Here is a 15,697-nt window from a genome sequence, read left to right as displayed (position 1 = left end):
GGTATGCAAGGATGGTTCAACATTTGAAAATTAATGTAATCTAGCGTATCAAAAAACTAAATAAGAAAAATCACATTATCATACCAATGGATGCAGAAAAAGTATTTGACAAATGCAATGCCTATTTATGGTTTAAAAAAAAAAAAACTCAGCAAACTAGGAATAGAAAGGAACTTCCTCGGAGAACGGCCCTTGCTGCCACCAACATGGAGACCTTGTACCGTGTCCCATTCTTAGTGCTCGAATGTCCCAACCTGAAGCTGAAGAAGCCGCCCTGGTTGCACATGCCGTCGGCCATGACTGTGTATGCTCTGGTGGTGGTGTCTTACTTCCTCATTACCGGAGGAATAATTTATGATGTTATTGTTGAACCTCCAAGTGTTGGCTCTATGACTGATGAACATGGGCATCAGAGGCCAGTAGCTTTCTTGGCCTACAGGGGCTATCTGATGGGTTAGAGTGCCTTTGAGAAGAAATCAGTGGATACTGGATTTGCTCCTGTCAATGAAGTTTTAAAGGCTGTACCAATCCTCCAGTATGACATGTGGAAAAGAATGAAGAGCAGCAGTAAAAGAAATATCTAGTGAAAAAACAGGAAGCGTATTGAAGCTTGCACTAGAATTTCTTCTTGGTATTAAAGAGACAAGTTTATCGCAGTATTTTTTTTTTCTGCTGACCTATTGCTATACCAACAATGTTGAGTGGCATTTTCTTTTTAGTTTTTCATTTCTTAAAGAAAATATACTCAATATCTACAACTATAATATCAAATAAAGTGATTGTTTTTTACAACCCCCTTAACATTTTTTGGAGATGACATTTCTGATTTTCAGAAATTAACATAAAATCCAGAAGCAAGATTCCATAAGCTGAGAACTGTGGACAGCTGATCAGCTTTACCTGTGGTGCTTTGCCTTTAACTAGAGTGTGTGATGGTAGATTATTTCAGATATGTATGTAAGACTGTTTCCTGAACAATAAGAGGAATGAAAGGAGCAGAAATAAATACTTTTTCTAATTAAAAAAAAAAAAAAGAAAGGAACTTCCTCAACTTATAAAGAATATCTACCAAAAAAACTACAGCAAACATCATACTTAATGGTGAGAAACTCAAAGCTTTCCCACTAAGATCAAGAATAAGACAAGAATGTCTATTCTCTCCACTAATTTTTAATGCCATACTGGCAGTTACAGCTAATGCAATAAAACAAGAAAAGAAAATAGAAAATATACAGATTGGGAAAGAAGAAATAAAACTCTTTGTTCACAAATGACATGATCATATATATAGAAAGCCCAAAATAATCAACAAAAAAACTCCTGGAAATAAGCAATTACAGCACAAGTTGCAAGATATAAGGTTAATATACAAAAGTCAATCACTTTCCTGTATACCAGCAATGAACAATGAAATTTGAAATTAACAACACATTGCCATTTATATTAACACCCCAAAAATGAAATACTCAACCATAAATCTAACGAAAGATGTACAAGATCTATATGAAAAACTACAAAACTCTGATGAAAGATATCAAGGAAGAATTAAATAGAGAGATAGTCCATGTTCCTGGGTAAGAAAACTATTTTGTCAAGATGTCAGTTCTTCTCAACTTGAACTATAGATTCAAAGAAGTCCCAATCAAAATCCCAGAAAGTGATTTTGTGTATATTGACAAACCAATTTATGTGCAGAGGCAAAAGATCCAGAATACCAACTCATTATTCAAGGAGAATAAAATTGGAGGACTGACACAACCTGACTTCAAGACTTACTATATCACTACAGTAATCAAGCCAGTGTAGTATTGATGAAAGAACAGATAAATAGAATAATGGAACATAATAGAGGGCCTAGATATAGACCCACACAAACATGGTTAGCTGATCTTTGACAAAGGAGCAAAGGCAACACAATGGAGCAAAGAGTCTTTTCAAGAAATAGTGCTAGAGCAACTGGACATCCACATGCAAAAAATAATAATAATAATCTAGACACAAATCTTATATCCTTCACAAAAGTAACTCAGTGGTTCACAGGCCTAAATACAAAATGCAAAACTATAAAACTCCTAGAAGATAACACAAGGGAAAACTTAGATGACCTTTGGTATGGCATTGACTTTTTAGATATAACACCAAAGGCATGACCTATGGAAGAAATAATTGATAAGGTGGGCTTCATTAAAATTTAAAACTTCTGCTCTGGAAAAGATTATGTTAAGAGATTGTGAGTAGATAAGCCATAGACTGGGAGAAAATATTTGCAAAAAAAACACATCTGATAAAGGATTGTTATCTAAAATATACAAAGAACATTTAAAACTCAACAATAACAAAATGAACCCAAAAAATGGGCAAAATACCCGAATAGACATCTCACCAAACAAGATATAGTAAGTAGCATATGAAAGATTTTCAATATTGTATGTCATTAGGGAACTGAAAATTAAAATGAGGTACCACTAAACACTTAAGAGAGTGGCTAAAATCCAGAACACTGACAACACCAAATGCTGATGAGGATGTGGAGCAACAGGAACTCTCAGTAGTCATTGCTGAAGGGAATGTAAAATGGTACAGCCACTGTGGAAGACCGTTCATCAGTTTCTTTAAAAACTAAACATACTTTTACCATACAATCCAGCAATCATGCTCCTAGGTATTTACCCAAAGGAGTTGAAAACATGCCCTCACAAAAAGCTGCACATGGATGTTTACAGCAGCTTTATTCATAATTGCCAACACTTGGAAGAAACCAAAATGTCTTTCAGTAGGTGAATGGATAAATAAACTGTGATACATCCAGACAAAGGAATATTATTCAGCACTAAAAAGAAATGAGCCAGCAAGCCATGAAAAGACATAGAGGAAATGTAAATGTATATTACCAAGTTAATAAGTCAATCTGAAAAGGCTAAATGCTATATGATTCCAACAATATGGCATTTAGGAGAAGGCAAAAACTATGGAAACAATAAAAACCTCAGTGGGTACCATGGGTTAGAGGAGAGGAAGAGATGGATAGGCAGAAGATTTTTAGGGCACTGAAGCTATTCTGCATGATACTACAGTGGTGGGTACATATCATTATACATTTGTCAAAACACAGAGAACACCAAGAATGAACTCTAATGTAAACTCCGAATCTGGGGGTGATAATGATGTGTCAATGTAGGTTCATCCATCATAACAAATGTTATCACTATGGTGGGGGATGTCATTAGTAGGGGAGATTGTACATGGATGGGGATAGGGTATATGGGAACTCTCTATACTTTCAACTCAATCTTGAGTGAATCTAAAACTGCCCTAAAAAATAAAGTTTAGTATTTTTTTTTTTTTAAAGAGACTTTTCAAGTCCACATCTTGTAAGTTCAGGTTCAGGAGGTCTTGGTTGGGGCTTGGAAATCTGTCTTCTCCATAAATCCAAAATGTTTCTGATGTACAGCCAGGGTTAAGGATCACTGGGTAGATCTTGGCCTCTGATCTTTTAAAATGTAACTGTACTGTTCAATTTTTTTTTTCAGATCTTTACTGTCTGCTAGAAATAATCTTATAAATTCATCTGTACTAATGTTAAGGGCAGATAACGCTTAGATATTAAAAATTTGCATTTATAGAGGGATCTTTTTCTACCTAAGTGCTTAAACTAACAAGAGCCCTATATTAATAGGCTGGCTGCCTCTAAACAGCCTACTCATAGAGGCAACTAAAATGAGGATTCTATCTCAAAGCTCTGCTCCATTCATGCCTTCCAGTGGAGCAAAGAAACAAACAAGATATCAACAACTGTGGAACGGTCTTCCACAGTGGCTGTACATTTTACATTCCCTTTGGCAATGACTACTGAGAGTTCCTGTTGCTCCACATCCTCATCAGCATTTGGTGTTGTCGGTGTTCTGGATTTTAGCCACTCTCTTAGGTGTTCAGTGGTACCTCATTTTAATTTTCAGTTCCCTAATGACATACAATATTGAAAACCTTTCATATGCTACTTACTATATCTTCTTTGGTGAGATGTTTTTCAACATTAAAGAAATGGCAACCATAATTCCATCATTCACAAATTCAATTTTCCTTCAAGAGAACAAGTGACACTGTTAATCAGGCCCTACAAGCACATATAAACAAAAATAATAATTTGAGAAAAGAAAATGAATGATGGCATAAGAAGCCTAGTGTTTCTTCCATAACCAAGGTATACTAGTCTCATCCTTTGGAGCTTTAGATGAACAGACTGAGGATCATAGAGTTTCTAACACAAGACCATTCTTTCTATGCAACCCAGAATGATGTAGTTCTCTATTTTTAAAAGCAGCAAAAAGGATGGAAATGTTCTCCCTTGAAGCCCAGATGTTTTCTATCTTTCTAAGCTACAATTATTTCAACACATTATTTTAGCTACACTTACATCAGATCAGGGCCACCTGTTATATCCTCTGCACACTTATGAGAGACTTAATGTTAAGTTTCTATTTATGGTTTATTTAGGAAAGTCAGAATGCAATTGAGAGGATGCTTTTAAAGTCATCTTGAGGTCCAAGGATGTGTATATAGCAGATTAACAGATAATCAAGACACTGTGTTGTGTAGTATAAACATAATCAACCCTAATTTTGTGATTCATTATTACATAAATTTGGATGTAACCCAGGACTAAAAAACTCATCATCTGAAATTCAACTACATGCCTGAAAAAGATAATATAACATTGTTATACTTGAAGGAAGTTATTAATCTACTCCTAAACCAAGTATTACAAAAAACATTTTATTATAATGCATTTTACTGTAGGATTCTTTATTACCAAGATTTACATATTTAAATATTCTCTCATTTTATCTTGTCTGAAATTAAATGTCACTCTAACATCAATACACTATGTGAATATATATATTTCCTTTCTAATGGTAAACAAGCATTTGCAAAAAACATCCTAAGTAATAGCCAATCATTAATAAATGTTTATTGAGTACCTACTATAGGCCAGGAATTATTCTATGTGCTGGGATATAGAAGATAACAAAATATATAAAGTCCCTGTTCTAGGAAAATGATGAAATAAATTTATAGTTGACATTGTCCCAAAACCCGACATTGTAGTGTTAATAATATCACAATATTCACAAGTTAGATTTTTGAGCTCTAAAGTAAATATTGCATATTATGCATTATTCCAGCACTTTAAAGATTAGCAGCAGGTGATGGTATTACCATAAGACCATTATTAGGCAGAAGAAAGATGGAGACAATAAAAGTAAAAAGCACATCTCCTCATTCTACTCATCTAATCTTGTTATTACTTAGGCATAACTAAATTACAAAAGACTGAGAAACTCAACTGCAAAGTCTAACATGAGATAAAGTTGCTTGAAATGAAAGGATATTTACCTGGATTGACCATAAGGCTTTTAGTGTAACTAAAACACTGGTAAAAATAAGCACATATGAAACAAACAGCATAATTTGAGGGAAAAAAAAAATGAATGATGGCATAAGAAGCCTAGTCTTTCTTCCATGACCAAGGTATACTAGTCTCATCCACTGGTTGTGGCTTGGGAAACTTCACTTTTCATCTTTTCCTTCATTCTCTATGGATATGTGCGGCAAAATTAGGGAGTATCCATTCTCATTTATGCACCTATCTGAATCCCAACTATAACTCCTACTTACCATCCAATTTTAACCTTGAATAAATATAGTTTTAAAATTTAGCAAGACAAGAAAGATCACTGTAGAATGACAACAACTTTTTTCCATCTTAAATACAACTTCAAAGTGGCAGACTGGAAAATCTCTGCAGGCAAATGTGATGTCACTGAAGAAATCACACACTTACCCGTAGAGATTCTACAGTCTGACATCTTCGAGCACCGAATCATTTCATCAGCTATGCTTTTTTTATAAGCAGTTCTTTGACCTGGAATAAATCTAGCATGGCCAAAAAGCTAAGCTACAGCCCACTTACTGAACTTTGACTTCTTCTAAACCAAGGGAACTACATGCCTCATGATGGTTGAATCCCACTAAATTAAATTTGTAAAATAAGAAGGTTGTTCCTAACATGGCTTAAAGCAGTTGTTGTCAAAGTTTGATTCCCAGACTAGCGTCAGCAGCATCACCTAGGAACCTGTTAGAAATGCAAATTCTTGCACCCCACTAGAGGCCTCCTGAATCAGAAACTCAGAATGGGCCCTGCAATCTGTGTTTCAATAAGCTTTCCAGGTAATTCTGACTCATGCTCAAGTTTGAGAACCACTGGCTTAGAGAAAACAAAAGATTATAACTGGAACACTAAAATAATCAGACAAAATAATATGTATTCATAAAAATATTGTCTAAAATACATTTCTTTTCTAAAGTAGTGGTCTTAGGAAGTATAAGCATTAATAATAATGGAAAGAAACATTTTCATTTAACTCTTGCTTTGCCAATAGAATTGCTGAGATCTACTTATTTCCTTAGAAATAAGGAGTTAAGAAATCTTATTTAAGAGGAGAAAACGTTTTCATGTTTGGGAGGATTAAAAGGGTACTGACATCATTCAAGTCATGAGCCATAATTCTTATTAGATTTTATTGCTACATTCTTCACACAGCTTTGGAAAGTTATTCCTAAGAGCACAAAATATGCACTTAGACTGCACACAGAGAGGGAAAATGCTCTCACAATGAAATTATTTTAGCCTGGCCCAATAATATTTGAAAGACTCAAGACTTGTTCTCTCTGAAACATATCCTGTCAAAATAAGAGATGTTTGTTTAAATTTATATTTTTCAACATCCTTTATAATTTTCCCCCTTAACAGTTTGTCTATAAGCAATCCAATTTCTATATACTAAAAAAAATTATTTTCCCTTCTCCTCTGATAGTATAAAAATTTCATGACTAAAGGGTAAAAAAAAGTATTAAAAATTATTATTGAAATTGATCTTTAATGACAATGAATAAAAGTCATAATTTGATTTTTATATATTCATAATATAGTATCTGAAACATTGGTATGCCTGTTAATCAGTAACTTCTGGTAGCATGTTAAAAATTCATCTTCAGTTTCATTCTTAGTGAATTCATTTGGATTATTTCTGGACCACACCAATTTCCCATGATGTGATGGAAAAAATTGTAACATTCAAAAATTGAATTAGATCACACACAAAATGTCAACTCACTCAGATTATAATAATAAGGTTTGGCTTGTTCATTGAAAAGTGAGAGCCCAACTATGTCCAGAGTCTGTAGAGTCAGTGCTGGACATCAGCAAGATGTTTTAGACACTTCAGCACTTCAAGTGACCTGAAAGAAGTACATTTCCTTAGATGAGGATAAGAAGGCTCTCCAAATATCAGCTTTCTTTACTTTCATTGTATTTAAATCAACTCAATATTGATGCAATTGCTAATCAGACGCTCCAACTAACAGTCTAAAATGCCTTTGATAGTAACAAAAGAAAAAAATTATTAACCATATATACAATTTGATACACAAAATATTTCAAAACATGAGGTTTCATTAAAGGAAACAATAAAAACATTGCTAGTAATTTAGCATCCTCCCAGGCAGTAGGGATGTTTTAACTCTTTGATAGCAACGACTAATAGTCACTATTGCATGAAGCACTCTATACACATTGTTTAATTTAGTTTTCTCACAAACCCAGCGAAGAAGGTATTATTGGCAGCCCTATTTTATAGTCCTTTTTTTGTCCTAACAAAGAAACTGAAGTTCAAAAAGACATACGTTGGAAGGAAATAAATTATCTAAATGTGCATAATTCTATATCTCAGATAAAATAGCACACAGGAACAAGCATGGAACTACAAGTCAGGAAACTTAGGTTTTATTTTGTTTGTTTTTGTTTTTTCAAATTTTTATCTTGAAAAAAGTATAGACTTACAAGCAGTTAAAAAATAATAATACAGAGGTTCTACGTACCTTCACTCAATTTCCCCCAATGGAACATTTGATATAACTATAGTAAAATATCTAAACCAGGAAATTGACATTTGTACAACCCATAGATCTTATTCAGATTTCACTAGTGTACAGGCACTCATGTGTGTATGTGTGTATATTTCTATGCAACTTGCCACATGTAGATTTGTGTAACACCTGCCATAATCAAGATACACAATTATTTCATCACCACAAACATCCCTGGCGTTACCCCTCTCTAGTTATGCCTATCTCTTTGCCCTCTTGATGCCCCATCCCTAACTCCTGGCAACCACTAATCTGTTTACTGTCTCCATAATTTTGTCATCTGTAGAATGTTTATAAATTTAATCATATAGTAGTAACCTTTTGAGACTGACTTTTTTTACTCAGCTTAATTCTTTTGACATCCATCCAAGCTGTTGCATGTATCAATAATTTGTTCCTTTTTACTATTGAGTAGTATTTCATGATATGGATGCAGCACAGTTTGTTTAATGATTTACCCATTGAAGGACATTTAGTTTGTGTCTGTCTTTTGGCATTACAAACAAAACTAATACAAACAATATAGTCTAAGATTTTTGTGTGAGCATAAATTTTCATTTTTCTGGGACAAATGTCAAGAGATGTGATTGTTGGGTCATATGATAAATGTATGTTTACTTTTTTAAGAAGCTGTTTTCTTTTTAATTGTTATTACTTTTTTTAAAAATTATTTTAAATTCAGGGGTACACATCCAGGTTTATTACATGGATATATTGTGTAATGCTGAGGTTTGGGACTTCTATTGACTCTGTCACCCACACAGTGAACATAGTACCCAATAGGTAGTTTTTCAACTCTTGCCTCTCCACGCCTTTTGGGGTCCCCAGTGTCTATTGAGGAAATGTAGGTTTTCAGTATCTGATTCCCCTACTTAAATAAGACCTCTCTGATTTTCCTAATCTTTACAATAAGCAAGGTATTCACTTTCCTGCTTACTTCTCATGGCTGGTAAAATATTTGTCAATAATAAAGAACTGGAAAGATGTAGGATATGGTCATTATGCTCAGAGTGAATGAGCAAGCTTTGAGGATGGCCTAGTCTCCTGCTGCTGTTTCTCACCACCACAGTCTTCTCCCATTGCTGTGTAAACTGCAAGAGACAGGTTGCCGGTGGGAGGACTATGTTGCCTCCTAATCAGCCCCTCCTAAGGACACTGTCCATGTATCTTTTATCATTTTCCTTCCTGGGCACAGCCATGCCTCTTTGCCCTAGCCTTAGTAATACTAAAGACACAACCCTTAATTAAGGCAAGCAAACAGCTTCTCTTGAAGGACTGTGCTAGATGAGTCCACACGGTCTTTCCTCCTCTGACGGAGTAACGGTTCCCTCGGTTTTCTTTCAAAGGATGTCAGGGTTTTCAATAAATGTGTAACTAAAATACACCAGTGCCCAATGGCCTATGAAGTAAAGCTTGGCTACAATGTGCCATCTCTCAAGGACCTGAAATTCCTATCTGGATACAATCTTGACAGACATTTCAGAAGCTCCACCATTCACAGAAATCAAATCTTTGGATTTGGAAAGGAAAATAGTGGCCACTTATTCCAGCTCTCTTATATATTGAGCACTGACTGTACACTGGGCATTTGACATACACGGTCCCATTTAGTCCCCATAACAACGTTATATGAAGTCAGACTATTACTGGTCTCATTTTGCAGGTGAAAAAAAAAAGCTGAAACTCCTAGAGGCTTAATAAGGGCCTTGAACGAGGTCTACTTGACTCCAACACCCACAATTTTAACCACTAGCTGATTTTAAGGCCCCAAAATTAAGTGGTCCCAGGACATCTAGCTGGTTACTGGTAAACCTGAAACTAGAGTCCAGTTTACTTTGTACCACATAACACTTATCTCTAAAGAATTAACTTGAATATCTACATTCTAATAAAAGTGCCTGAAAGAGTTACTCAATTTTTCATATAAGTCAAATGGTTGACTCAAAATCAAAGCTACTAAATTATAACCCACTGGCTAAAGTAGACACCAAGGAAGAAAGATTTGTATAAATTTGACATCGATTTATACTTTAACCTCAATGGGTAAATGCTAAATGCTATTGCTGAGAACACAAAAACAACATAAAGTGCACATAGTCCTTGAAATAGATGCTTCATCTCTTCCTGATTGTTACTGCCAACCTAAAAATCAAGATAGAACAAGTAATTAATATCTTTTCAGCACAGCAGGGATCATTTGGGGAGTTCCTAAGACAGAGCTTGAGTTTGAATTCACAAACAGGTAAATGTTACCATACTCATTATTCATCATCAAATTTACATATCCTGTCAACTCTATATCCTGTAAAGTTTCAACTAAAGAATCCATTAAGGATATTATAGTCTGTAAAAGTTAGATAACCCTCCTATTTAACAAATGGCTTTTTATTTTCTTCTTATCATCACCCACTATGGTGGTTGCCATGGAGAACCTTCTTCAGCTCACAAATAACTATCCACTAAAGTACAAGTATGCACATAATGGAATCTGATATAATAAAAGGTGTGGTTAATTGCTATACTAAGTTGTAATATTGACTCCTTGAAGCAAAGGGCATGGTTTTAACTCAGAATTTGTTTTCCTCTGTGATACTTCTGTTCATCTTCTTCCTTCTTTTGAGACAGGGTCTTGCTATTGACCAAGCTGGAGTGCAGTGATTGATCGTAGCTCACTACAGCTTCAAACTCCTGAGCTCAAGCAAGCCTCCTGCCTCCTAAGTAGCTGGGACTACAAGCATGTGCCACCACAACCAGCTAACTTGTTAAATTTTTTGGAGAGACGGAGTCTTAATATGTTGCCCAAGCTTGTCTGCAACTCCAGGTCTCAAGTTATCCTCCCATCTTGGCCTCCCGAAGTGCTAGGATTACAGACGTGAGCGACTTACACCCAGTTTCGCCACTTATTTTCTTTCCTTATTTATATCTCTGCAAAACCCAGAGCCTGTGTTTGGTTGTGGAGAAGGATAGAGGTAAAGGGCAAATAATTTCAATCGGTGTATAAAACACACCACTAATACACAAAGACTATTGTCTTTCCTGAGGTTCCAAGCAACAACTGCAGAGAACTAAAAGTCACATGTCATTGCACAGATTTTTGCTTTAGGGAGACAAAGATCACCATGTATCATATAAAAAAGGTAACATCACCATTGTCATTACCAGGAAATATTTGCTGAGCACACAGTGTGCTTGCGACAGTGCCAAAAGCTATCATTTCTTGAAGGCTTTAAGCAGCATAGTCCTTTTAAAACACAAAATGAAAAAACAGGGATTCCTCCTTGAACCTCAATTTTTCAGTACCCTGTTGTATTTGGAAGGTGTATAAAACTGCCCCTTATTTCAGGTTTTAATTATAATTTATGCAGATTTCAACAGATCGCTTTTATAGAATTGTACGGATTTCAAGTGTTTTCTCCAACTCATTTTTCAAATGAGCCGCTTTTCTCACTTTATGCATAAAACATCCTAACTGGCCACATTTTACTTTAAATGTCTATGTTAGAAAGACACAAATTTATTTAAGAAACTAAGCTTGTGAAAACTCTTGAGTAGTAAATATTTATAAAGATGGTAATGTTCCCTTTCTTGACCTGGGTGGTGGTTACATGGGTGTGTTTACTTTGTGATAATTTATCAGATTGCACACTTACGATTTGAGCATTTTTCTCTAAGTGTATTTACCTCAATATAGTAACTGAAAAATAAGTATTTATGAGGACTCCTGGCATTCACTCCCTAAACATATGCAAGTCAATCAGAATAGTCTGAGTATGTATTGTCCCTGCCCAAGGGATGTGCATTCTTCAATCTCCATCCTAAAAGATTGTTTTTTGGACCTCAGGCATTAGGCACCAGGTAATCCCCTTAGCCTTTTTCCCCTATGGGCTTTCTTCCCTAAACTGAGCCCCTGTCTTCTCTAACTGGTCCTGAGTTACTTACTAGCTCCCTTACTAGCTCCAAAGTAGTGGAGAAAATGTTTCATTCATCCTTTTCCTCACAGTACTATCTCTGTCTAGCCACCCTTGCTGTTGCCCCATAAAGATCCAGGTGTCCTTTTACTTTTACAGGTACTTCCTAGGTGGCTTTCTTAGGCTTCTCTCCAAAATGAACTCTTAAAATTAAGAGAATGACATTGCCTCCTGGTATCTGTCTCTTTCACTCTCCTTTTCTCACTGTATTGCTGGAACTCATGATTCTGAAAAATGAGTTCCATGTTGCTTTGTAACTCCATGGAAAGATATTGCTATTGGTTATTCTCCCATTTTCAGTTTGATTTCTGTAACAGCCTTCCTGATAGGGTCATTGTCAAGATCAAATGAGATAATCTACATAAAATGCTTAGTACAAGGCTAAGAACATGGTCATCCCTAATTAAATAACAGCTTTTGACACTGCTACTAGTACTGTACGGTTCCATGTCAGGCATTGTTAGGCATTTTATGTAAATATTTTTATTTAAACTCCTAGCAAGCCTATGAGATAGATACTGGGATCCTATTTTTAAGTGAGAAAACTGAGATTTTATAGGGGTTATGCCTTTTTTCTAGGTCACTAGCCAGTTAAATTGACAATGGGGATGCATTTGCTTCTAGAATAAACACGTTCTTGTAGGATGTGAATCTTGCCAGATTGTGGCATGGCACTGAACTCCTCAAAGAAGCCAGTGAGTCCGGTCTGGCACTGTGAGAATTGCAGAAGAAATCGCAAACTTGGCCCCTGCCTCCAAGAAGCTGACAATGGGTAAGTCAACCCTTTTGCAATCTTGCCCAACACTCTGTCATGGAGACTTACAGGCTTACAGGCTGCAAGTATCTAATCATCTTCCATGCTTTCATGTTTGTTGCCTTTAGCATCACTTCCATCTTCCCAAATCAAGTATCCTCTTAGAAAACTGACAAACGGCCGGGTGCGGTGGCTCATTCCTGTAATCCTAGCACTTTGGGAGGTAGAGGCAGGCAGATTGCCTGAGCTCAGGAGTTTGAAACCGGCCTAGGCAACATGGTGAAACCCTGTCTCTACTAAAAATACAAAAAAAAAGTAGCCAGGTATGGTGGTGGGCGCCTGTAGTCCCAGCTACTCAGGAGGCTGAGGCAGGAGAATTGCTTGAACCTGGGAGGTGGAGGTTGCAGTGAGCCAAGATTGCATCAGTGCACTCCAGACTGGGCAACAGAGCGAGATTCTGTCTCCAAAAAAAAAAAGAAAAAAGAAAAAAAAAGAAAACTCTGACAGACTTAGACTGACATTTCTTCTCTGTTGCAAGAATCTTCAGAGATCTGGATTCTAAACGCTGTCTCCTAAATATTTCCAGGATAAACTTTTCTCCTTCTTTTACTGTGGATGTACTCTACCAAAGAAGGTAGGTCCAAGCTGATTCGGCCATTACAACTTCAATTCTATGGAGCAGATCAGTGTCACTGAAGTTAATTATTATTATGTCTCTGGTCTCCAGAAAGAGCACCTCCAAAATTTTCTTTTTTTATGAAAGAGAAGGTGGCATAAGTTTAGTCTTAAGGGTTGCAACCCAATTACATATAGGCAACCCCCGATGACTATTCTAACAGAAACTACTTTATTTCTCTCCAATTACTCATGTTATTATCATTATCCAACCTACTAATAATGGCTTTTCTCTGAGGAGATTATTTATCTGCTTAGGTCACAGGGATGGAGAATGCACCATATCTCTTGAAGTGGAACTGGCTTCTTTTTAAGGCTTTGCAGAAGCTTGAACTAGAGAAGGATAAAGCCTTTTTATGGGAACCATCCTTTGTATCAGTAACACTTATGTTCTGTTGTTAGTTGTGACTACCTATTCAAGAATGTCTCCACCATTCAGAATGTGGAAAACATGCCAGTGGGAAGCTCAGCTCAATGGCAGTTCCGGCTTTGGCTTTGGACTCAACACCCACTTATGCACACTATGACTCAAATTCCCTTCTCGTAATGCTTTATCTCTAGACACCATTCTCCATGAATCCCTTTCCCCATTCGTAATCACTTCTAATCCTCATGTTCCTCTGTCTGACCTTCTCTTCCCACAAAAATCCAGAAAGTATGCACTTAATAAACAAACAAATCCATTGACAAAGATAGATGTATTCAGGGCAGCTTTACCAAAATTCAAACTGGTATTTAACACAATTCCAGCCAAAATGCTCATTTGTAACTCCAGCCAACTATTTCATTGAAATCAATTTGAAGCCAAACATTTTCCAAATGCCTACAGGACTACAAAAAAAATAAATAATGTTTGGCTATTTTTCAAACCTTGGAGGATACGGAGTCCCAGTCCCAGAAATAACAAAAAGACAAGGTAAAAGGAAGCAGACTTGAAAAGGTTATTGCTTGGATAGTGACTCTCAACCAGAAATCAAAGAGCAGAAGTTCATTTAGGGAACCTTTAGGTAGTCATCTTAACTGCTAGGAAATTAGGATATAGAAGAGAGTAACACTGAGTGGGTTCTTATGGGTCCTCTCATCCACCAGCACTTTTTCAGTTGATTTATATAGATGTTCTACCTTTGTTTTGAGTTAATTTCCAAAAAGTAGGATGCAAAAGGTACTCAAATATAACAAAATTAATACTACTTCAGCACTAGCTTGAGTTTGAGTATCCAAAGACCTGAGATGTTTCAGAATTTAGGCCCGAAGTTTGACAGAGGACATGTCTCAGATGATGGAGAGAAAGAAAGGAAAGAAGAGAAAACTGAATTGCAAGTACAGCTTGTATCAACTCTAGATACCATAAGGTTCTGAGAAATCAATAACAGCATGTAAACTCAGAAGCCCTTCAACTTAGAGATTGAGACACCTCTTGACCTATATACTAATACACCCTAGTACATTGACAATAAATCAGTAACTCAAGCAAGATACAGAAATGGATATGAAAAATTCTAGGAAGGAGGAAAATAACAAAAAAGATAAAAGCATAAAAAATGAGTGGGATTTGGGTAACTCTTGTAACCTCTGGAGGTTGAAGATTTGTAAAACTAACAGAAAAAGTAATTGAGTTAACCAAAGGACATAGGAATAAAATTAAAACAAAATAAAATTAGCATTTATGGAGAATTTATGTATCAGATTCTGTACTAGTTAGACATTTTCACAAATACCGTATTTAGTTCTTAATATCATGCACAAGTATTACCAACACAGAAACTGAGGCTCCAGGAAATAAAACAATTTGCCTTAAAGCCCACAGGTAGTAAGTAATAGAACCAGCAGTCACACCAAGGTCCACCTTACTCCAAAGCTCATGTGCTTCTGACACCCCACACACCATTCCACAGCCAAGATAGCTGCAGGAAGCGTAGTCCTCCAGGTTTTCAGAAGATATCTAAATAATTACAGCTTTGAATAAATAACACTAGTTTTCAGGGAAATAGGAAAATTGCCACCATCTGAACGGACCCAATGACCAAACTGAAATTTGTTACTCTCAAATACAAATCTATAGAGAGCCTCCAATAGAACTAAGATCACAAATGCATACATTGCAGCGCACCCAAAAGATGCATATAGAGACATCTTACCATGGATATGATAATATCCCCAGAATACTTGAATAGAATGTATAGATAAGTGTTAGAAACAGCTTACGCCTTGATACTTTGCTACTATATTTCAGTTTATCTGGCCTGTGGACTATCTATTCACATTAATATAGCAATGTTGCCAAAACAACTTTGTATCAGTTTCTTCCTTTTTC

General features: G+C 36.0%; 1 long non-coding RNA gene and 1 pseudogene across 2 annotated transcripts in view; both read left to right on the top strand.

Moving 5' to 3' along the window:
- LOC119627238 (uncharacterized) overlaps window positions 1-15,697 on the top strand; it is an 85,181-nt gene that overhangs the window by 41,934 nt on the left and 27,550 nt on the right. The window lies entirely within an intron of this gene.
- Window positions 180-1,038, top strand: LOC103220230 (oligosaccharyltransferase complex subunit OSTC pseudogene; annotated as a pseudogene). Its single transcript, XR_012095507.1, has one exon. The product of XR_012095507.1 is annotated as an oligosaccharyltransferase complex subunit OSTC pseudogene (transcript).

The sequence above is a fragment of the Chlorocebus sabaeus genome, chromosome 14 (assembly GCF_047675955.1).
Source record: "Chlorocebus sabaeus isolate Y175 chromosome 14, mChlSab1.0.hap1, whole genome shotgun sequence".
Taxonomy (NCBI): domain Eukaryota; kingdom Metazoa; phylum Chordata; class Mammalia; order Primates; family Cercopithecidae; genus Chlorocebus; species Chlorocebus sabaeus.
This window is presented reverse-complemented; position numbering and strand designations above follow the sequence as displayed.